This window comes from Tinamus guttatus, unplaced genomic scaffold (genome assembly GCF_059628265.1).
Source record: "Tinamus guttatus ecotype Peru unplaced genomic scaffold, ASM5962826v1 Tinamus_guttatus_pri_ptg000278l, whole genome shotgun sequence".
In the NCBI taxonomy this organism is placed as follows: Eukaryota; Metazoa; Chordata; class Aves; order Tinamiformes; family Tinamidae; genus Tinamus; species Tinamus guttatus.
Genome location: NW_028288812.1, coordinates 881,333 through 906,692, shown reverse-complemented (window position 1 = coordinate 906,692; position 25,360 = coordinate 881,333). Strand labels below are relative to the sequence as shown.

At 44.0% G+C, this 25,360-nt stretch overlaps 1 pseudogene; it reads left to right on the top strand.

Annotated features, from left to right (window-relative positions):
• The first annotated feature begins 1,068 nt into the window (after positions 1 to 1,068).
• Positions 1,069 to 24,082, top strand: LOC148594242 (guanine nucleotide exchange factor C9orf72-like; annotated as a pseudogene).
• Positions 24,083 to 25,360: the final 1,278 nt, after the last annotated feature.

Sequence of the window (25,360 nt, the reverse complement as noted above, 5' to 3'; positions counted from 1 at the left end):
TGGAGCTCTCCAGGGAGCAAGAGGCAGCCCACAGTGACCCTTGCCCCAAGGACCAGACCCTGTAACAGTCCTGCTGTCCACAGGCTTCACAGTGGTAGGAAGGGCTCTCCACCTGCCTGTGGGCCACAGGCACTACTGCTCCTGTGGTGCAGCACATGAGGACTTGCGCAAGGTCTGTCCACACAAGTCGTACCTGCCCACAGAGCAGGATGTCCGGCCAGGCACCTATGGAGATCTAGTAGTGAGAAAGAGCAGAAATAGAAGGATGTGGTAGAAGTCGATGCATAAATGGAACCATTGCTAATGTAACTTGATGTCCAAAGTTCTCCTTTTGCCACTGACAAGTCTCCTCAAATGCATGTTAAAGCCAAAAGACTTTGGCTTTGGCTAGGGGCTTATGATGACCACAGCCGTGGAAGAGCAGACTGTGACCAGTGATGGGCTGTGAACCAACAGCTCCAGGAGGTGCTCCTGGAAAGGGCTGCTGAGTACGTGGAGCAGCGTCAGAGAGACTCTGGGCACAGGCTGTTTGATGCAGAAAAAAAATGTTTATTGGGCTTATGGGGAAGGGATTGCGTGGAGGCCGGGTTAGGGTTAGAAGACACACACACGGCTGCAGTGCTGGCTCTGGAGGCCTGTGCGGGGTGCGAGCGTCAGCGCGCGCTGCTCCAGCAGAGCTGCACGTCGTCGTCTGGAGGCCCGTGCACGCCAGCTGGCCAGAAGACGGCCAGGTTGCCCTGCCGCACGCCGAAGAGGATGCGGATGAGCAGGCTGCTGCCCGAGGCGCTGTGCAGGCAGAGCTGACAGGCATGCGCGCAGGGCAGCACGGCAAGGCGGCAGTGCTGTGAGGCGGGCAGCAGCAGCCAGGCTCTCTGCGCCACGTGCTGGAACCATTCTGCTATCTTGCACGCGTCGAGGAAGGAGTGGGTGCAGAGGGTGCGCAGGAGGCATGGGCCGCGGAAGGAGCCCGACAGTGACGTGGTCTGGTGCAGGAGGCAGTGCACATCGCCCAGCAGGCACTGCCGCGTGCACACACACACGGCCCTGCCACGGCGAGCGTCCCTGCCCATGGGTCGTCTCCAGGAGGAAGGCATGGCTGGGTGGCGGGCGCAGCGGCACCAGGAAGGTGTAGTGGCTGCTGGGGCGGCCTGGGTTGCTGCCAGTCACACAGATGCCTGGGCCCAGGCGCGGGAAGAAGGAGCCCAACGAGAGCGCGTGGCAGGCGGAGAGCAGCTCGTCCAGCAGTTCCTCCAGGGCCTCGGGCATGACCCAGACCGGTTGCTGGAGCTGACGCTGCTGCAGACACCCCGCTGCCTGTTTGTGGCCCGCGCACTCCTCATCCTTGCCCTCATCCTCCTTCTGCTCTTCTTCCTGCTCTTCCTTGTCCTCCTCCTCGTCTTGCTGCTGCCCTGCCCAGCTGCACGACGGACTCGACGGCTTCCCGAGCTCACGGCGCCGCTTCCTGGCCAGCCAGCCATGGCCCGCAAGCAGCACGAGGGCTCCCAGCGCCTCCCCGAGCTTCCCCCAACGGCTGCCAGCCAAAAGCCACTGCTGGGCAGCGTCACTGCCCTCCTGCCGCTGCTGCTGCCGCTGCTCGATGGGCTGCCGCTGCTCCAGCTCTTGCTGCAGCCGGGCCATTGAATGTGTGAGGTGCTGCAGGCGCCGCTGCAGCCGCTCCTGCGTGCCCGCATCCACGTGGTCGCTGACCCTGAGCGGCTGCTGCACCACGGCCAGCGCCATCAGCATGAGCACCAGGCACACAGCCATGGCGCTCTCGCTGGCCAGACCGAAGTGCCGCGGTAACGGCCGCGCGTCCCGTCCCCTCGCATTCCGCCCGCCTGTGACACCCGCTGCCCCTTTGTGACTGTTCCGCGTGCTCTGTGCTGCCACGGGCGCTGCCCTGCCACCAGCCCTGACCCAGCCCAGCAACGGCATGAGAGGGCCTGGAGCCTTCATGTCATGAAACTAAACTCAATATGAGTTTAGATCTTGCTCCGTTTATTAGCCGAAGTGCGCGTATATTTATTCCTACAAGCATCTGAGGGATTTCTAGGCTAGCTTTGGTTGGTTGCTAGGGGGGTTGCTAGGTCCCGGCCGCATAGGCTCTTCTCAGCTCTGCAAAGTTGTTTACCCGAAAGGGCCAGCTACTCTTTCCCAGCTAGCTCCTCATTCCCAGCCAGCCAAGGACAATTCGCTAACACTCCCCTGTACATTATCAGCAAGGCGCAGGTGGTGCAGATCCTCAGCACAGCATTTCCCTGCAATTCCCCCTTTTTTCTTTTGCACTAGTCAAGCCTTGCTGGTAAGCGAGACTATCATACGTCTAATACATGCAAAAGTACAGCTAAAGTTACAAAGCATAAACAGTAAAACAACTAGTAACATTAGCCTCAAGTTTACTAGTACATGCACCCATCCCCAAGTCCATGTTGGTCTGAAAGTCTTCCCAGCCAGAGAGTCCGACGTCCTGCTGAGCAGCGTCCATTGTTTATTGATCTGCTGATGGGCAGTTCAAAGACTCTCGATCATTTCAACGTAGGGGTTGTGCTTACCGCCTGGAGCCGTAATGTGTCCTTGGTCTCCAAGCCATTCCTCTATAAGTCCTCCTTTTTTCTTTTGCAATAACCAGGCTTTATGAGTATGGCGGGGTAGCATTCGCCTTAAGCATGGAAAGGCACAGCTGAATAAGCCTAGGACAAGAAGCATAACAATCCAAAGCATCAGTCCTGTCTTAAGCAAGGATTTTAGCCACCCACCAATACCCAATAAATCAGTTAACCCATCCAGCCCAAAGAAGACCACATCTTTCTGTATCTTCTGGGTGTGTTCCATCAGCTGTTGGATTTGCTGGTGGATTGCTCTGGAATGGTCCTGCAGGTCCATGCAGCACATTCCTTCAAAGTCTTCACATCCGTGCCCATGGGCTAGCAGCAGGAAGTCGATGGCCGCTCTATTTTGTAGCACCGCGTGTTGCACCTGTGATAAATCTAGCGCAAGATTAGAGAGGACCTGACTGGTGACATTTGCTTGTTTAACCACCCAGCAGGACAGGGTGTCTAAGACTTCGTGGGCTCGCGCTGCTGCCGCCCCCGGTACGAAGAGGGATGCGAAAATTACCTCCCACTTAGACCAGAGGCGGACTTCATCATTACAGTCCTCCGTCTGGGTTATGCTACGCGCCATTTGCCGAGTTCTTCTTTTGACACTGGTGCTGTTAGGATGGACCCAGGGCAAAGCCATACTTACTTGGCCTACCGTACATGGACCCCCTATGGGCTTTGATGGAATTCCGGACCAAGCCCGGTTGCCACATATGAGAAAATATCCTGCAGGCAAGGTTCGAGGGGTTACGGAGCTGGATCCTGGATGTGAGGAATTGTGGGACATCTTGCCACACCATTTATCCCAACTACTCCCGTTGCTGACTGGGTACAACCAGGTGGGCGCCTGAGAGTTACTGTGGTAATTATTACTATAACCCGAAGCGCAACCCTTCTGCGATGCATTAAAATAAAGGCAAGTAGAAGCATTAAGGAAGTCTAATAACTCTATCTCCTGTGGTTCAGGCCCTACAGGCAGTCCTTGGTTCCGAAGATCGAAACGGTTGAGTCCCGTTGCCAAGTTCTCGAGTGCTGTCAATCTTCTCAAAGTTTGGGGATTCCCCAATGATGGCATTGCCTTCACTGCATTTCAGAAATACTTCCACGTGGTCACACTTACAGATACCCCAACTAGACATGTTACAAAGAGGGTACTAGGGGTGGCCAGACTAGCGCAAAAACACGTGGTATTTAGCTCTTGAGCTAAGGTCACCCAGATGTTCCGTCGAGGGTCAAACAACCGTGGATGGTACCCTGGAGCCCCTTCCGTCCCAGAGCCCAGTACCCAGAACATCAGTAACGCTGTTGCCCACCACTGTCCTGCACATCCTTTTCGACAGGACGCTCCCTCGCGTCCGCGACTCCTTTCGCTGGGCGAGTCAATCTGCTGGGAACCCATAAACGACCTGTGGGTGTAGAAACAAACATATGCCCTCAACTATTGAATACGACTATTGCTGGACCCTCCCATAACCTGGTTCGAGGATGCCGATAGTGCACGCTCATAGGTGACTCCTGCATCTTTTCACTACGGACCTGCTGTGCATGCACCTACATGGAGGGTTCCGTGTCATCTCCAAACACACAAAGATGGTTTGATACAAACAGTGTGTAGGACAACTGCTCTTTTGGGTCTGTCATTTCCTTAAATTTCATCAGGTAATCTTTTAAGGTGCGATTAGCCCGTTCTACCATGGCCTGGCCGATTGGCGAATTTGAGATTCCCCTGACATGCTTAATGCCCCATTTTTTGCAAAGCTGACGGACACTGTCACTGGCATATGCCGGACCATTGTCCGTCTTAATCTTTTCTGGGACTCCTAACACTGCAAAGCAAGCGGTGAGATGTTTTTTCACATGGAGGGCTCTTTCCCCAGGCTGAGCAGTTGCCCATATTACATGCAAGTAAGTATCAATAGACACATGCACATACTTAAGTCGAGCAGACTCCGGAACATGTGTTACATCCATTTGCCATATCTCTAATGCCTTCAGGCCCCTGGGGTTCACAGCAATGCCCAGACCCGGCCCATTTCTGGTCCATGCTGCAAGGCTGCTCCCCCTAAAGTGAAAAGGAGCACCCGGAAGAAGCGGCGGGTGATCGTCGTGGGTGACTCCATGCTACAGGGCACGGAGGCACCGATATGTAGACCGGACCCCTCATCCAGAGAGGTCTGCTGCTTGCCTGGGGCCAAAATAAAGGATGTTACAGAAAGGCTCCCAAGAATTGTTCAAGAGTCTGACTATTATCCTCTAGTATTGTTTCATGTGGGCGCTAATGATGCCATGGGGAAAATGAGGGATGTCAAGCAAGACTTCAGAGCCCTAGGGATGGCCATCAAAGGTACAGGTGCCCAGGTAGTGTTCTCCTCTATTCTGTCAACGAGGGGAATGGATTCAAGGAGGAGAAGGCGAATATGGCAGCTTAACAACTGGCTGCGCCGCTGGGCTTGGCAACAGGTTTTTGGCTTCTATGACCATGGGACTCTGTTTGATGTCCACCAGCTAGTGGGGAATGATGGGACCCATCTTAGCAAGAGGGGCACACGTCTCTTTGCCAAAAGGCTGGCCAACCTGGTTAGGAGGGCTTTAAACTAGGCAAGAAGGGGGAAGGGGAGTGGCACACTGACACGGCAAGCAGTACCGCACAGCCCAGGTCAGATGGCGTCCAGCGGGAGTACGCTAGTGGGGAAGTGAGGATAGGAAATGATCACGGAGGATCCTCTTCCACCCCTCCTGGGAAACCTGTGGCCTCTGTTGCTTCCCTGAAATGCCTGTACACCAATGCGCGAAGTATGGGGAATAAGCGGGATGAACTGGAGATCTGTGTGCGGTCCCAGCGTCATGATCTCATTGGAATCACAGAGACGTGGTGGGATAGCTCGCACGAGTGGAGCGCTGCCATGGAAGGCTATGTGCTCTTTAGGAAGGACAGGCTGGGAAGGCGAGGTGGTGGAGTTGCTCTTTATGTGAGAGAGCAACTGGAATGCATGGAACTCAACCTGGGAGTGGAGGATGAGCGAGTTGAGAGCTTGTGGGTAAGGATTAGAGGGCAGGCTAATGTGGGAGACACTGTGGTGGGTGTCTGCTACAGGCCACCTAGCCAAGACGAGGAGGTTGATGAGGCCTTCTATAGGCAGCTGGATATTGCCTCACGGTCACAGGCCCTGGTTCTCATGGGGGACTTCAACTACCCCGACATCAACTGGAAGGACAACACAGCCAGGCACAAGCAGTCCTGGAGGTTCCTGCAGAGCGTCGACGATAACTTTTTGACGCAGGTTGTGGAGGAGCCGACGAGGAGAGGTGGGCTATTGGACCTCGTGCTATCAAATAGGGAGGGCCTAGTAGGAGATGTTAAGGTGGGGGTAGCCTCGGCTGCAGTGACCATGAGTTGGTGGAGTTCAGGATTCAACGAGGAGGAGGCAGGGCTATAAGTAGCCTTGCGACGATGGACTTCAGGAGGGCCAACTTTAGCCTCTTCAGAGACCTCCTTGGTAGAATCCCATGGGCTAGTGCTCTAGAAGGAAGGGGGGCCCCAACAGAGCTGGTTAGTTTTCAAGCGGCGCTTCCTCCACGCCCAGCAACAGTGCATCCCTGTGTGTAGGAAGTCAGGCAGAGGGGGCAGGAGACCTGCGTGGATGAGCCGTGAGCTTGTGGCAATGCTCAAGCAGAAGGCAGAGGTATACAGAAAGTGGAAAAAAGGACAGGTCCCCTGGGAGAAATACAGGAACATAGTCAGGGAATGCAGAGATGAGACAAGGAAAGCTAAGGCACGGCTGGAAGGCAATCTGGCAAGGGACCAGATTGTTAAAAATAACAAAAAAAAAATTTCTTCAAATACATCAACAGCAAAAGGAAAATCAGGGAAAACGTGGGTCCGCTGATGGACGGGATGGGCACCCTGGTTACAAATAACACAGAAAAAGCAGAGTGGCTGAATGCGTTCTTTGCCTCGGTGTTTACCAAGGGCAGCCCTTTAGAGCCCCAGGCCCTAGGGACAAGAGAAGAAGCTGGTGGAGAGGAAGACTTGACCTGGGTAGAGGAAGATTGGATCAGAGAGCACCTAAGGAACCTCGATACCCACAAATCCATGGGCCCTGATGGGATGCACCCCAGAGTGCTGCGGGAGCTGGCAGATGCCATAGCTAAGCCGCTCTCCATCATCTTTGAAAGATCCTGGAGAACGGGGGAGGTGCCGGAAGACTGGAAGAAGGCCAATGTCACACCAGTCTTCAAAAAAGGCAAGAAGGAGGACTCAGGAAACTACAGGCCAGTCAGCCTCAACTCCGTCCCCGGAAAAGTGATGGAACGGCTCATACTGGCCGTTGTCTCCAGGCACATGGAGGACAAGAAGGTGCTCAAGAGTAGTCAGCATGGATTCACCAAGGGGAAATCTTGCCTGACTAACCTGATAGCCTTCTATGATAGAATGACCGGCTGGATAGACGAGGGGAGAGCGGTGGATGTCGTCTATCTCGACTTCACCAAGGCTTTTGACACCGTCCCTCACAACATCCTCCTGGGCAAGCTCCGGAAGTGTGGGATAGATGAGTGGACAGTGAGGTGGATTAGGAACTGGCTGGATGGGAGGGCCCAGAGAGTGGTGATCAGCAGTGCAGAGTCTAGTTGGAGGCCTGTTAGCTAGCGGGGTCCCCCAGGGGTCAGTCCTTGGTCCAGTCCTGTTCAATTTATTCATCAATGACCTGGATGAAGGCACAGAGTGCTCCCTCAGCAAGTTTGCTGATGACACGAAACTGGGAGGAGTAGCCGATACCCCAGAGGGCTGTGCTGCCATCCAGAGGGACCTGGACAGACTGGACAACTGGGCGGTGAAAAACCTCATGAAATTCAACAAGGCCAAGTGCAAGGTCCTGCACCTGGGGAGGAATAACCCCAGACACCAGTACAGGCTGGGGACCGACCTTCTGGAGAGCAGCTCTGCGGAGAAAGACCTGGGTGTCATGGTGGATGATAAGTTGACCATGAGGCAGCAGTGTGCCCTCGTGGCCAAGAAGGCCAATGGAATACTGGGCTGCATTAAGAAGAGCGTCTCCAGCAGGTCGAGGGAGGTGATCCTGCCCCTCTATTCAGCCCTGGTGAGGCCACATCTGGAGTATTGTGTCCAGTTCTGGGCTCCACAGTACAAGAGGGATGTGGAGCTTCTGGAGAGAGTCCAGCACAGGGCCACAAGGATGATCAGGGGCCTGGAACATCTGCCCTATGAGGAGAGGCTGAGGGAGCTGGGCCCTGTTCAGCCTGGAGAAGAGAAGGCTGAGAGGGGATCTAATCAGTTTATATAAATACCTCAAGGGAGGGAGTGCAGAGGACGGTGATGGTCTCTTTTCACTGGTGGCCACTGATAGGACTAGAGGAAATGGCCGGAAACCGAAACACCAAAAATTCCATAGGAACTTAAGGAAAAATTTCTTAACAGTGAGGGTGACAGAGCACTGGAACAGGCTGCCCAGAGAGGTTGTGGAGTCTCCTTCTCTGGAGATCTTCAAAACCCGCTTGGATGCAGTCCTGTGCCACGTGCTCTAGGTGACCCTGCGTATGCAGGGGGGTTGGACTAGATGATCTCTAGAGGTCCCTTCCAACCCTAAGCATTCTATGATTCTATGATACTTCACTGTTCTTAACATGAATGCAGCTTACGTTGCACAAACCAGAGCTACTTCAGAAAGTCTCAATTTCTCCCTGGAAGAATGAACAGCTGGGGATACAGAAATGCAAGATTTGCTTTCTGTAGAACTTAATCTGGCTTTATTTATTTCAGTAACCCACTTATTTCATTGAGCGGAATGCTCAAGTTTCTGTATTCATCAATAAGGGGGTTTCTCCACAGTTTGGCTGAAGAGCAGGACAAAGGGAGGGGAGACTGAGTAGAGCCATGAGCCCAGAAGGACAAAAAGAGCCATCTGGAGATGGGGCCTTTACAAAGGAGGGAAATAGGGCAATTGCCCCACATTCTTCAGCGAGGGGGACAAAGGAGTTGGTGAGCTCAGGTGAGAACAGATGGCGGGAGGCCGGAGTTCGGTGTAGGCGGGCCGGGAAGGCTGTAACTTCTGAGTACCTTGGCCAATGGGGAAAAGGAGAGGGCGTCCCTCGGTCGGGAAATTAGGATAAAAGGGGGGCTGCGTCCCCCAGCAATCTGAGAGACCCCACAGGGATATGCCCGGTGGACTCTCCCTTTATTCGAATAAAGTTTTAGGACTCCTCTGTCTCCTTTTGGACATTCAGTTCTTGACAGCGAGATTTTCCGCACAAATGGGGGCTCGTCCGGGATCCTTCCACCTTCCGGGAACGGCAGACGGCGATTGGAGTCGACGGCGCGCCTCACCATAGCTTTTGGTGATCGACTCCCTTCGACGGCAGCCTGCACCGGACGACTGATTGGGTTCCCGAGACTGTCCGGAGACAGACGAGAAGCGGATCGGGGGATCCGCAGGTAGGACCAGGAGGGGGTCCTCAAGGGGTGTGACATAAAGGGCTAGGTCTGACGGAAAGGACCTCCGGGTAGCGCTAAGCCCGACGGAAAGGGCTAGGTCTGACGGAAAGGACCTCCCGGTAGCGCTAAGCCCGACGGAAAGGGCTAGGTCTGACGGAAAGGACCTCCGGGTAGCGCTAAGCCCGACGGAAAGGGCTAGGTCTGACGGAAAGGACCTCCCGGTAGCGCTAAGCCCGACGGAAAGGGCTAGGTCTGACGGAAAGGACCTCCCGGTAGCGCTAAGCCCGACGGAAAGGGCTAGGTCTGATGGAAAGGACCTCCCGGTAGCGCTAAGCCCGACGGAAAGGGCTAGGTCTGAAGGAAAGGACCTCCGGGTAGCGCTATAGTCTGACGGAAAGGACTAGGTCTGAAGGAAAGGACCTCCGGGTAGCGCTAAAGTCCGACGGAAAGGACCAGGTTTGACGGAAAGGACCATTGAAATCTCACTGAGATTCTTCAAGTAAAAAAAATGATGCCTTGACCCAGAAAGAATTCGAGGAATTTTAGAAGTGCCATTACCCAGGACTAAGAGAGAGCTACGGCAGTTCCTAGGGCTAGTAGGATACTGCAGAGCCTGGGTTGAAGACTTTTCTGCATTAGCTAGACCACTGTATGACTTTTTAACCCAAAACAGCCCCAATGTTGTGGTATGGACATGAGAAGGAGAACAGAGCTTTAGAAAATTAAAAGATAAATTGACCCAGGCTCCGGCCTTAGCTCTTCTGGACACAGAGAAAGAATTTGAATTATATGTGAATGTCAAACAGAGCCGTGGCAAGGAAATTTTAGTGCAAAAGCATGGAGGCATGCGAATACCAATAGCTTATATGTTAGACCCAGTGGCTAAGGGGTGGCCTTATTGTCTGCAGAATTGTGCAGCTATGGTCCTAATGGTAACTGAGGTCTGAAAACTGACCACAGGGGGATCCCATGTTGTCAAGGGCCCATACCTTGTCAGGGCCTTGCTACCTGAAGGGGCTTCTGAAGCGAGGGAGGGTTTAACCCAGCTTCTTGTCTAACTGGTCCTGAGGGAGAAGAACCAAAGGAAATCCATGACTGTATTATATTTAAAGCAATATGTGGCCAGAATACTTTTTCTTGTGAAGTCTCTCCGACAGGAAGCCCAGCTCACACAGATCCTCCCCTTGGATTTTGCAGTCCATGATATCCAACCAGGGGATTGGGTCTTGGTACATCAATCAAGACAGCTGAGCATGGATGGACTCATCACACCAGAGTTAAGATTTCCAAGACTCCAGAAGCCTGGACTTCTCAGTTGATCTGTACCGCTGACGGGGAGTGGGTCTGGAAAATAAACTCTGGGTTGCTGGGTCTGTGGGAGTTCAGGAGGATATGAAGACTACTGATGGGTACTAGACATACTGAACGCAGGTTGTTAGTTAATAAGCTAGTTTGTAAAAACAAATATTGTCCAAAGGAAAAAAAAAAAAAAAAAGAAAAAGAGGAGGGATTGAGCGGAATGCTCAAGTTTCTGTATTCATCAATAAGGGGGTTTCTCCACAGTTTGGCTGAAGAGCAGGACAAAGGGAGGGGAGACTGAGTGGAGCCATGAGCCCAGAAGGACAAAAAGAGCCATCTGCAAGGAGATGGGGCCTTTACAAAGGAGGGAAATAGGGCAATTGCCCCACATTCTTCAGCGAGGGGGACAAAGGAGTTGGTGAGCTCAGGTGAGAACAGATGGCGGGAGGCCGGAGTTCGGTGTAGGCGGGCCGGGAAGGCTGTAACTTCTGAGTACCTTGGCCAATGGGGAAAAGGAGAGGGCGTCCCTCGGTCGGGAAATTAGGATAAAAGGGGGGCTGCGTCCCCCAGCAATCTGAGAGACCCCACAGGGATATGCCCGGTGGACTCTCCCTTTATTCGAATAAAGTTTTAGGACTCCTCTGTCTCCTTTTGGACATTCAGTTCTTGACAGCGAGATTTTCCGCACATCATTAACCCATTTCAGAAATCTGCACTGCTATGGAGAGTCCCTGCTCCTTATATCCCAAGAAAACACTTCCACTCCCTCTCTTTTACCATGTGTAGTAGTTCTGTTGCTCTCTGATCTGACCAGAAAATGAGTTTTTATCACTGTGAAATTAGGTTTTTCCAAGACAGTGTTTCCACAGTGGTAAAAACTCATGTTGGCTGTAAACTATAAAAACTACACATGGTTCCAGAGCAGCAGGAAACCTAAGGCTCCTTCCGTTCATGTGTTTCTTTGGACTTTCTCCACTTACACTGCATGCCAGGTGCACTCCAGCCCTCCAGACCTTCTTTTGCTAGAAAACAGTAAAATACCTAGTGTCTGCAAGCAGCTCTGAGGAACTGAGGCCTGGAGACAGTTTTTTCTCATTGAAGCTGATTGAGCCAAGGTCTCCTCAGAAGTGGTAACAAGGGGAGGGAGATGTGAGAACCCCATTCCCAGCTGAAGATAAAATAAAAAATAAAAAACCGGGGCGCGGGGGGGGGGGGGGGGAGGGCGGGGGGGATGCAGGTAATGGACCCAGAAACAGGAACTTAGGATGGAAACATCCCCGGTGCTGACAAGTCCTCCAGGTTGGATTCCGCCTTGGAGTATGAAGAGCACGCAGATGACTAGCAGCTGGCAAAGCAGCTTTCTGAACCAAACGCAGCCAACGTGCAAATCGGCCAGAACTACTTCTCGTTTTAAAGCACCCGAGCAGCAGAACATGCACGGCCGTTTCAAGCAGCAATCCCATGAAAGCTTTCCGTGAGAGTGTTAAAGCTGCGGCAGTAGGGCAGAGGCAGTTTATTTTATTAAAAATAAGCCCTTTGGGGATAGCACGGACCAGAGCGGCTGCCCGAACACTCCTCCCCCCGCACCGCGCTCTCCCCCCGCCATTTTCCCTCGGGCTGCTGCGCGCTCGGGTGCTTCCTGGCGGCGAGCGCGCATGCGCGGCAGGGAGGCCGGGGCCGCTCGCGGGGGCGGGGGCGGGGGAGGAGCACGCGCACGCGCATGCGCGCGGCGCCGCACAGGGGGCGGCCGTTGTGGCGGTTCCGCGGGTGAGTAAGGCGGGGGCCGCGTCCTGTCCCGGTGCTGCCCTTTTACGAGGTGGCGGGTTGGAGGGGGGCGGCTCAGTTTTCAGCCGGGAACGAAGGGAGGGCGCAGGGATGTGTCTGTTTCGGCTTCCCCTGAAACGGTGACGTTGCATTTTGAGCCTGTGTGCGTGGTTTTCTTCTGCCGGCGCAGCCTGTCATAGGCTATATAGGAAGGTCGCCTAGCGCTGTTAGATGAGGCCTAAGAAAAAAACGAGGGAGCAGGTGCTTTTCTGCCCTAGGGGGAAACAGTTGGACAGTTTTAGTTGGGACCTTAAAACACATAGATATATGTATCAAAAACAAACAAACAAAAAGGCCTGATGAAAAAAACAGCTATATCAAATAGGATCAGTATCACTTCTTCATTTTGCCCTTTTTTCCATTCTCTTCTATAGCGTGCAGCAGTCAAGGTGCAGACATTTTAAAAAGGAACAACGAGGTTTAATGTCTCCAAGTTTAGCCAGGATAAATGCATTTCAGTGTTTTATTTGTCCATCCTGGGTTGAGATTTTTAGAATAACTCCTGATCTAATATATCTGGGTTCTTGGTGTAATATATTTGGGTCCTGAAGCTATTGCTGTGAGCAGCATGCTGTTTTTTGTCGAGGTGGAACTTCCTGTTATCTCTTGCAACCTCATCAAAATTGAGAAGATGTAGGGTCTTTGGAAATGGCCAGGGCATGCATGTATATTACTTTAAAGTAAAGGAAATGCTTCTCATGTGTCTTTTCTTCTACACTACTTGAATGTGTTGCAGGTTCATTGTAATAAGCTTTTTAGAGCTGCTAAAGAATATCCGAGTGATTGACTAAAATTTGTGAATCATGCCACTTTGTTATGTAGAGAGTATGCATGTAAACTTGCTTCCTGCATGAAGGCTAGAATGGAATCCTAAAAGTGGAAGCCAGAGCTGTGGATGTGGTGAAATCTTATTTGAAAGCAAAAAAAAAAAAAGAGAGAGAGAGAAAATAATGTATGTGGTTCTTATTTATTTTTCTGCTAAAACTTTGTTTTTTAGGCAATGTAAGCATTTTAAGGATATGGTTGAGAAGAAATAGGTATGTCAGCTCTTTGCCCACCGCCCTCACCTGCAGTTGCCAAAACAGAGATCTGTTTGAATGGAGAGTCACCTTTGTTAGCTGCCACTTTTGCTTACTGGGACAATATTCTTGGTCCCAGAGTGCGACACATTTGGGCCCCAAAGACCAAACAAGTTCTCCTCAGCGATGGTGAAAGAACTTTTCTTGCAAATCACACACTAAATGGAGAGATACTTCGGAATGCAGAAAGCGGTGCAATAGATGTGAACTTTTTCGTTTTGGCAGAGAAAAGAGTAATCATTGTGTCATTAATCTTCGATGGAAACTGGAATGGAGACAGAAGCACCTATGGACTGTCCATTATACTTCCACAAAGTGAACTTGGCTTCTACCTGCCTCTTCACAGGGTGTGTGTGGATGGGTTAACACATATTATAAGGAAAGGAAGAATATGGATGCACAAGGTAGGTTTGCTTTTCATTGCTAAAAACAGTTGTCTTAGTTGTTTTGGGCACTAGCAAAATATGAGGCTGTGTCATACCCAGACAAAAACTCGAAGGAAAGTGATCTCTCTAGAAGTAAGAAATCCATATGTCAGCAAATTCAAAGCTGGATTTTCAGTCATGTGAATTGTTGTTACATAGGGCATTGTATGAGCATATGCCAGTTTCTAGTTAAAACAGGTGTCCTGTGCATTGTCTTTCATCTCCCTGAATCTAATAAAAATTAGTACTACAAAATGTGCTAAGTAAAGTATTCGTATTCAGTAGAATTGGAAAATTACTATGTTTCAGATAATTGTTTTCACACTTTGTGTCCAAAAAAGGAAACTCTTGGAATGATTTCACGTTACTGCTATTGTATACAGTAGTCACTGTATTATTTCCCCAAAAAGATATTGGCAAGCAGTTTTTGCAAGAGAACTCACCAGAGTATTAAGCTGTGGGAGAATCAGTAAGATAAATCTGCTTTAGTCCAAATATTATTACTACTTCTGAATCCTGAAGAAGAAAACTATATTAAATTATTTTTAAAGAATTGCACCTTAGTGCATTGTGGATTTTTCGTGATTAAATGGAAATTATGTCTTTCATTAAAAATACGTGATGGTCTAATAATAAAGTCAGTTGTTCTCTATACGTTAGTACTTTTGACATACAGAAATGCTCTTGCTCTTACTTAATTTCCCAGTCATTTAGGTCTCTCTTTACAGACTTTCTGTGTGGAATAGGGAAGTTCAGATAAAGCTTTGTGCATCGTTGTTAACTACAGCTTCCCTCTTTTTCAATCTACTGTAGAAATGGCCTTTCAGTTATATTGACCATGATGGAACATGTTTTCTGGTGGCATTCTCTGAAAACAGTCTTAAATTCTTCATTCTTTTTCAGATGTTCCTGAAATAGACAGTCCAGCTTGGTCAGTCAAGACAGTTAAATTCTATTTAAAAAGTTCTTGTTGGGTTTTTGAGGAAGGTCAAAAGTGTTTATAGCGTTTTTTGAAGATGAGGAGAGCAGAGAAATCAGAGCCTTAACCTTACTTGGTATTAAACATTTAGATTAAATCTTAGGCATGAGTAGTGTGTGAAGACAGGCTGAAATACTCGTTTCCAATTTCTGACAATTTATCAAGCATGTCTATATGAGAACAAATTATATTGAATTAAAATGTCAGAAGAACTATGCATCTGTTCTGGCATTTATAGTGTTGTGGTTATCAGTTCTCATGAGATCTGTTTAGGGATGAATAATCAGACTTTAGACAAGAAGAAACCTTCCGAACTCAGGGCTAAGACAAATGTGGAACAATATTCATACTGGTAAAGACAAGCGATTCCAAACAGGGGTACTGTATGGGGTGAGAAATCCCTTTTATTCATATAGATATCATATTTTAGTTCTTTGACAATTAATGGCAGCTCTATTTCTAAAGAGGAAAAAAAAGTGGCTTATGGTATTACAGTGGTACTAAGGTATTTACATGAAGTCTTCTTTCAAAACAAAGGATCTTCATTGTCTAGGAAGCTTCACAATAGAAGTGTCCTTAAGGAATCTACATTGTAGCCTTTCAAATCGTTAGCTGGGTGCCATTTGATGGCAATTTACTATAGATTATGCCTTATTCCCCTGTTTCAAAAGAGTTAGGCAAACTCTACCCACTTGAGATTGATGGACTTCAAGTAGTTCATGAGACCAATGGGATTAGAAATGCAGTAACTTCCTAGCATTTAGCAAAACTTATTAGTTGTTGTGGCATTATTTATTTTTGGATCTCGTAGTGATTGATCAAGTGATTTAAGCTTTTATTGTGAATAATAATTCAATATTGTTCAATTACATTTTGAATGTTGTTTGCTACTGAGCTGCTGGTGAGTGTGTTTGGAAAGCCTAGTCCAATCTCTTCTACAGTGGTGTTTTATATGCTGTGAGGTTTTGTGTCTCCTGGACTTGATTTTGAAACAGAAGGCATGTTTTGAAGTCTTGTCAGTGTCTGAAGATGTGAAAATAATCCTGTCTTTCCTCCCCTGTCCAAGCCAAGATTTTTCCTTATCCTAGAGATATCATTTTCTCCTGTTTCTGTGGGAGTCATCCCTGTGTATGTTAATCATTTGAAAATAAAAGTATATAAAACAGAATTCTGAACTTTAATCTTTTGATCATTTGTCATTTTCTTGGTCTTTAACAAAAGAACTACTAATCTGTTGTTACTGACATCATTCTCTCACTTTCCTGCTACTCCTGCTATGTGTAAGAGGTTTGGTGGGAAGTGGAACAGGGAGCACTGATCACTTTGAAGTGACTTCATTCCTAGCAGTGTCAACTCTGTAAAAGAAAAAGACTTGAACATCAAAGTTTGAATCTAAGAAGCATGTTTCTGAAGGGAAGAAATTTGGCCTTTGACTGTTGTGTGCATGCGTGTATAGAGAAATACCAAAGCTTTTATATTTAACTGCTTTCTTGCTCAGGAGAGGCAAGAACATTTCCAGAAGATTGCCTTGGAAGGCACGGAGAGAATGGAGGATCAGGTAAGACAGGCTGGTTGATGAATATGGCACAACATGACAAAATTAATCGACTGGATCTCGTGACTGTAGCACTTGGTGCCACTTCTCATTTCTGGGATTCAGGAAGATACTTTGGACTGGCTGATGACCTGCCATACACATGAGGCAAACTACTGAAGATAGGACGGTGGGAGCTGTGAAAAAACAAATACATTCCGTCACTTTATGTGTAAAAGGAAAGTCTATGAAGAATGTTGTATTTCAGAAGAGGGAAGTGTTTTATGTGTACTTCAGTTTCCCTAAAGGTAGTAGCTTCCACAGATATATGCTTTCTCCTGTTAAGAGTAGTTTTTCAATAGGTCATTACCTTTTCAGGTTACAGAGATGTATGGAATCTGTTGTGTTAGAATGTGCTTGTAGATCTAATGTGTGAGACTGTGAGGTTTCTGAAAGAGTAAGTAGGAAAATGTGGCTTTTGTGTGTGTGTGAAGCAAGAGAAATAAGGCACCATGTTAATAACTAGTAAGCCTGGTACTGTTGCCCTGTCACTGTGAAAACATAGTTTGAATATAGTACTTGCATGTAATATGGTGTGAATAAATTGTATCATTGTAAATGTTTTCTGAGTAGGTTGATCAAACTGATCTGGTGAATCAGCCTAGGACCCCGGGAACGCATTTTACATGTCTGGTTAAAAAGTGAATTGCGTGTTTCCAATTTACAATTGCTGTTGAAGTTTTGTGTATTAACTCATACACCGCACTTGCAAATAATAGAAACTTAAGATGTTTTGCCTGAGTTTCTCCCTGGCAACTTCCTGTACTGCATGCTTTAACTTCAAACATGTTATTTATTCCACAGGGCCACAGTATCATTCCGATGCTGACAGGAGAAGTTATTCCTGTAATGGAACTCCTTTCGTCTATGAAATCACACAGTGTTTCAGAAGAAATAGATGTAAGTCCTTATATTTATTGCATTCTGAGTAATAAAGTGATGTTCTCATTTGAAGCTCTCAACAACAACAAAAAATAACGTTCCACTTAGTGAAGTTTTGCTCAGCACTTAGTAAAATTAGCTACCAGTGATACCATTTTTAAAAGAACGGGAGAGAGGCTGTTCACACAAAACAAAACAAGTGAAGATGTAATTGGGTTTAATGTTGATAACCGTTTCAGTGTGGTTTATCATTCTCATGAAAGAAATAGAAGTGATTTGACTTGAACTAATTTAAGGTAATCTGGAGAAGGCATTAGAAAAACCTCTTGGGTGCAATCTGACTGTCAAGTTGGAGAAACAAGTTTAATCATCAGTGACTTTTTCAGTATTCTTTGGCCAAAGACTGAGGCCTTTTTACGCTTTTGGTTTTCTGGCAATGTTAAAACTTTAGCTTAAGCAGATCCTAAAGAGAGAGTTCCTGAAGAGCAAGCACCTGTGTTCAAAACAAAAAGTAGTTATTTAAAATTGGCACATATCCTTGTGTAACCTTTGTTTATGTTTATTTGCGTTTCAGGTAAGTGATACTGTGCTAAATGACAATGACATTGGGGATAGTTGTCATGAAGGCTTTCTCCTCAAGTATGAAATACAGTTTTGATAGCAAAATGACATAGACTTGTGTGTGTGTATATTTATAAATATGTATGCATGTGAGTGTGTGATTAGATTTATTTGTAAGAATGGAAAAAGACATGTATTTGACTTTTATTGTATTTTTAATGTAAAACCAGAAATAATTGCACGTCAGAGAAACAGTATTCTGTGGGAATAGTATTTCATCGATTTTTAGATCATGTTATTTTAGAATATCACCCTTACAATTTCATTAATTTCTGTACTGCTTAACTTCAAATAATCTATAATCTCTTTATACAGTGTGACATATTCTTTCAGTACTGCACAAATTCATGTGTTAAATTTACAAATTATTGACACATAGTATTTACTTTTATAGAAAAATTGGGTTCTCTTTGTGTTTTTAATCCTTTAAGGCTATCACTCTTTATAAAATAATATGACGAATGTTGTTAGATGGATTGTTGTAAACAACTAGAGTCACTGATTCTATGATGATAAGTTACTCTTCTATCAGTTAATGGCTGCCTTGATGCTACTTCTCTTTCACAGATAAAATTTTCAAGAAGCAGAATAACTTGGCCATTTGCCTAAAGGGTCCTAACATCAAGGACCCTGCTTGAAACATATCTATTACTCTGACATGCTGCTGACAACATCCAAATAAAGAGCAGTGAGATGTGCAGTGTTGCACAGTAGTCCTCCTAAGTCAGAGTCACTGCATATGTTATAGCTGTGTATCTCTACAGTGATCAGGAGCATACTTCTGCGTTATGTGATTTTCTGTGTACCCCCTTTTCCTGCTTTTATAACTTTTTTAAAAATTACTGCTAATAGTATCAAGGTCGTACAGTTTTATGCAGCAGTTGTACAATCAGTGGCAAGATTATTGACCAGAAGTGACATGAATGATCTGATAAACTCTGTGTCTTGAAGGATAAAGATTCAGTTAAGCTTCCTGTGCTGCTCTACTTGATGCTGTTTTTCAGAGGGTAGTAGACCTTATCCAGTCCTCTGGGTCTGCTCTCAATCTAATATAGTGTTGGAATGGATTTCTGTATTTTGCTGACTAAAAATTGGATCGCACAAAGTAAGAACTTCATCCGCACACCTTGAATCTATTTTAAAAATATTTGGTAAGGTAAAGAGTAGTAGGCCCACTATAAAGTCCACCTGTAGGACTTTCACCTGTAGGAGAGTCTCAGCATAGCTGTTATAATCCTAACCATCTTAGAAGTGTTTATTAGAACTGCTTAAACAGTATCCAAACAGTTGCTCAATTCTAATACTTATTCACAGATGTCGGAAAAAAGCTTTCTAATTACAAAGATAACCAGACTTTTGATACCGTGTGGTAGGTAAGAAAAGTGACGACAAAGGTGACGACAAAACATCAACAGAAGTCTGTTAAGAACAGGCTAAGAGTTGTGAGGATTAGTGCAGATAAACTTGTAGCAGCTGCCAAGCTGAGGAGTGACTAAATCAGAGCAGTGCTGCTGGCAAATCACAAGACAACACTCTCTAATTCCCAGTGTGTCACTCTATATCAAGGATCTCATACCTGTGAAGTGTTCTTGTCCATGTAGTTAACAAGAGTAGGGCAGTCCATCTACCAAGTGTCCCAAAACTGGTATCTGACACAAAGTTTTCGAAAATGAGAACCATCAAATAAATCATCTTTCAAAATTCTTTCAAATCCTTTATTATTAATGTCTTCTGCTATTTTAGGTGAATTATTTTGTAGTGGTGGTGAAGTGGTGTAGATGGTATACTACAGTTACGATACAGAGACAGTTTGGGTTAGCACCCAAGTGATATTTGGAGATTTTGTCTGCCGGTTTTTCTATCAATTGGACTAAAACTGTAAGTGTTGCTAAAATCTGAAAGTTATACTGGGGACTTAATTCTGTGGAATCATGGTGATGATTATATTTTAAAAGTATTTATAAAGGTATTAACCTGTTCTGTTTTTATTTGCAGTGCAATTAGTTCACATTTGCAGACCTGTGGTTGTTCTGTAGTTTCTAGGAAGCAGTGCAGAAAAAGTGAATAAGGTAATGCACTTCTGAACAAACCAACTGGAATGGCCATTGTTAAGAGTGTGAATGTGTCATTTGCCTATAGATGTACCTGAGGTTGAAGAGAGAGAGAATATCATTATGGAATTGTCTTCAGTTAGTTACTCTAACAGTTATCAATTCTGCTTGAAAAGTGGCTTATAAGTTGTTTTCTGGCAACTTTAAGCAAGGCAATATATTTAATTTTATTCATATTGTTCATAAGGGAATAGTGGATGAATTGGAGATTTTAAGATCAGGTTTGTTAGCTATAAATATGAATTGAACCATTCTGGTGTGACTTGCATAGCTCAGGTCAACAGGTGTTGTCCATGTACTTTAAGAAATGGATATCTGCATAATTTTACTGTGCTGGGGAATACATACTTCTGCATCATGAACTGCTTGTGTTTCATGAAACAGATACACAACTGTAGTTATAAACACACTCCTCAGAATGTGCAGCTTATTAGGATCTTCATCTGTACCATCAGTTTCAAGATATTTGCATACCTGTGTCTGCAATCTATTTGAAATTAATTTGTAAATAACTGCAGACTTAGACCCTTAAATTAAGTTGACTCAACTTTTCAGAAGAGCCAAAGAGATGCAAAACACAAATGTAGACCCCTAAAACTGCAAGAAAAACACCATATTTCAACATAATTGCTGTAGCATGTGTAAAACTGACCTAATGTTAGCAACTTTCCAGGGCTAGAAACAACAGGCAGCATTAGCTGCACTTCTTGGTAGAGAATAGTAAAATGTACATATACCACTATGATCCAGAACTCACCGTTGGAGGCTGTCATTTTGGAACAATAAAATTACTACCTTTTTTATAGTCACCCTTTTCTCCATTTTATTAATACTTTTTAACTTTCTTCTAAATCTGTTGATTTCATATTGGTTCAGGTTAAGTATTTGTTATCTTTTCTGTTTTTTCTTGTAATGTTTTTTGTACAAATATGGGAAGTTTTGATGCTTTTTTAAAATTTACTAAGTGTTTAAAAGAAAAATTAAAGGAAGATTTTTTTTTTATTCAGTGTTTTCCAGCTCAAATTTTATACACAGCTTTCTGATTACATATAAAGCTAGTTTCAAATAAATTGAAAATAATTTCTGGAAGATATATATCTGTGTTTGTAGTCCACTGAAATATTTCTAAAATCTTATCTATTTATGGCATATGGCAGTATATCAGCCTTTCACCCAGGAGGGTTTCCCTCCACCCAGGAGGACTTAATTAGACTATTTTTCCATCTTTTCTAATAAATTCACCAAAGTTAATCTTGAATCAAAATATGCACAGACAAATCATGGATTTTATTTTTTAAAAAGTAAATGGAATTCACTAACTAAATTGCCTCTCTGCTTTCACTCTTTAATCTTCTAATGTTAAAGCCTGTTTGATTCAGAATATCCCTGCAGGTGGGAATGGAAAGAAGGGCTTTATAAAAACATACGATCCTAGAGCCTTCAGGTATTAGATACTATTACGTTTAATGAGGACACTGGTACTACTCAGAGTATTTTCTCTGCAGAGTAGTAACAATATTTTCATGTTCTTAGACCGTGACATGGCTGCTGGAGTATACATGTGGAGAAGCAGTATGGTCAAATAAATTCATTTCCTGACAGAAAATATTTTTCTATATTGGAGTTTTCTCTCCGATCGTGTTTTTTTAATTATGGTGTACTGATCGTTCAGTTCTAGTTTATTTTGTAAGCATAAGATTTTCCATTTACAGAAATTCTCACTTTCGTGTTTTTTTGATAAATATGTGAATGTATCTGTGTGTATTGCTTCAACATAAAATAAAAAGAATACTCGGCCTATTGAATATGTTATAGATTTGGTAAGTAACTGTATATTAGCTACTCTGCAATATATTCCTTTTTTAAAAGTTTAGAAAAAAAAAAAGGTCTTCTTGAGTAAACCTGTTTTAAAATAAGTACTTTGTGATATTTTTAAAAAATGTGAAAGAAAGAAGCTGTTTTGTGTGTATTGAGAGTGATGATAAACTACTCCCAATCAAACGCATACTAACACTTGACGTTCTGTTCATGAGATACAGATAACTGGAGAAAAGAAAATGATCAATTCTTAGATGAAATTTGCTAAATATAATTAGTAAGTATTGTTCCAGGGATATTAGATATTAAAGGCTTAAATATTTAGGACAGTTTTAAAAAATGTATATTGATAAGCTAGATGTTTGAGAGAAAAAAAAAAGTCTGGAACAATGTGAGTTTCAATATATATCCAGGGCAATATTGGTATTTGATATAAATCAATAGATAGATATACATTGATATAGATATAAATTCTATACAAGTCCTTGTTGTTACTGTGTTCTTGTGCTCATTTTGTCATGGTGCATCTATTCTAAAGAAAATGCTTTCTCTAGCTTGCTTTATAACTAAAATACCTGTTGCAAAGCATCAAATAGATTCTGTCAGAAAGTAGCATGGCATTGGTGGTGTTAAAGATACTGAGCAAGGATAGGGCCTTCCCAAACACAGATAGATAAGAAATTACAGTTTAAGACTGTAGTTAAGATTAGTACCATGGAATATGTGCTAATATTTGAAGATTACTTTTAGTTGTTGCAGGATAGGTGTATGCAAAAGGTTAATGAAAAACATTTTTTACTTTTGATAGAGATCTTAAGGAAATAACATTGAGGAAACATAATAAGCATGGATGTTTATTGTTTAAAAAAATAACTTTGTCTATTGGAGAGAATAGCTAGTGTTTCAGTATGCAGCAATTAACAAGCCTAAATGAGCCAGAAAAGTAATCATAGTAACTCATTTTTAAGTAATAGGAAGACACAGCAAAAGTGATTTGCCCTATGTAGTTGGCTAAGAGAGTTTTGGCAAAAGGTGTAGAGTTTTACTCATTTAATAGGAAATTGGGATAATATGGCTTATGTCTTTATAATTTAAGTGTGTTACTACTCTCCCATTTTATTTCTGGGTCTTCTAAAAAAATTAGCATTTGAAATATGTAGTATGTTCTAGTCAAAAATTGTTTTTCAGGATCAACTTAGTCTTTAATTTTTCTTGTCTTTACAAAACTGTTTTTAACACAGTTTTAAAACAATTTTTAAAATGCAGATTGTGAGAACATTGTGTCTGTTTCTTACGCCATCAGAACGGAAATGTTCCAGACTCTGTAGAAATGAATCATCTTTCAAGTATGAGTCAGGACTTTTTGTTCAAGGATTACTCAAAGTAAGTCCATTAGGCAAATTTTATTATGCAATAGCTTAAAATCATTACCCAGCTTGTGTATATGTGTATGCGTATCTAATATGTGACATTTTTACATTCTTGCCTAGAGAAATTTATTGTCTTTCATTCATTGTTTCCTAGTGCTAAAGGTATCCCTTTCACTATCTGCATGTTAAAATTACAAACTGTCTTTTCTACGAGTTACATATTTCTTTTTCCTGAAAAAGAAATATATATCTGGGGTGCAATAATAATTTCCTTTTTCCTGCTTGAGGTAGCTTAGATTCTAACATGCACTGGTTTTGTATTATAGCAAAACCCAATCCTATAGTTTCCAAGCATTTTAAAAGGACTGTAACAATGAGTGCAGATATATAGAAAAGTAGTGCTCCTTGCTTTGGTAAGTCTGTCACATTAGCCTAAATATGTCAGATAAGTATAATACTGAATTCTTAATGGAATCAAGAAGCGGGTCATGTAATAATGAAATGAAATAAACAAATTAACTCAAGACCTGTTTTCTCATCATGACCTAAAGGGAATCATCCATTACTCTAGGACGTTTTACTGGGCTTACTGTCACCAGTTTTGTCAAGTGAAATATGTCTAAACAAATGTCATTTAAACTGTAGGAATGATGTTTTAATGTTGTTTGATTTCACTATAGCTTTGTTTTTTCAAAAGAGTGACTATTTTTTTTCACGATAACAGGATGCAACAGGAAGCTTTGTGTTGCCCTTCCGTCAAGTAATGTATGCTCCATATCCCACTACACATATAGATGTAGATGTCAATACAGTGAAGCAGATGCCACCTTGTCATGAACACATCTATAACCAACGACGATACATGAGATCTGAGTTGTCAGCATTTTGGAGAGCTAATTCAGATGAAGAGATGTCTCAGGATCCTATTATCCACACAGATGAGAGTTTCACACCTGATTTGTATGTGCTGTCACGGCTCTCAAAGTTATTTGTTATGGGTTGAGAGAATATCAGTATAAAGCTTTTCAATAAAGTACAGGATTGGGGCTTGCTGTTGCACGAAACTACTTCAACTGTGGTACTTGGTCTTCATCTTTTGGACTTTCCTGGTTCTGTCAGTAGTCTTGCTGCATTAAATGTTACTGAAATTCATTTTCAGTGACGCTTCAAACAGTGTTTTGTTCATTTTGTTGCCTCATTTTAAAAGGAATATATTAGGACAAAGTGTATTTGACAAGGCCTGATGGCTTTTCTGTTTTTGGTTCATTTTGCATGGCAAAAAAATAAGGCATAGAGGTTTTTTGTTACCCTTAAAAATAGCAGGATTATCGTTCACTACAATGGAGTTCACTTAATTTCTGCCAGACCATAAATGGTAATGCCGTTCATGTACAGAAATGTGTAGTGTCTCTTCATGGCATTGCCTTACATGTTTTTTTTTGCTTTCGTTGCAAACGAAATACGTTAGTAAAAGCCTTCCTGGATCAGGTAAATGGTTTCATTTTCAAAAAGAAGAAGAGCTTAACATCAGTACTTTGGGCTCTAGCAATAAATAATTCAATGCAAATAGTTTTTTTTCTTGTCAGGTAGCTCCGTTTTACATTCCTACTGCTATTCCTTTCTGTACTGCTAGAGAGAAACTTCTAACAATGGTCATTTAAAATGTCTGGTTACTAGCACAGATATCTTTGAAAATATTTCAACTTAATTTGAAAATTGGGATAATGGTGACTTACTAGTCTTAGTTTTATTATCTATGAAAAACAGCGCACATTTTTCTATTACTATGCAACAATGTCTGGAATTTCAGCATTAGAAAAGATACCTGAGATTCACTTCAGATAATTTTTAAAAGGAAAATACAACTCAAATATCAATTGAAATGTGAAACAGCTTAACATACTATCTTTGAACAGTTAGAGCACTAAGAATGTGTATGTATGAATCCAATGTTAGTATGTTTGTTTTGCATATTAGGAACCTGTTTGTCACATTTGCACACTATTTCTTTATATTCCATAGTTTGATTTCTGTATACAGCTAATTTTCTGGTGTAATTTTTAACAGATCTTTCACCTGAAACCAGGCTTATCTCTGAGGAGTACTTTTCTTGCACAATTTCTGCTAGTCCTTCACAGAAAAGCCTTAACTTTAATAAAATACATAGAGGCTGACACGTAAGTGAATAAGTAATAGAAAATAGACTGTAGGAAATTATGTTCTTTTTGATGTAATCCAGCTTCAAAAATTCTTCTCATCTTTCTTGCAGGCAAAAAGGAAAAAGGCCTTTTAAGTCTCTTTGGAGTT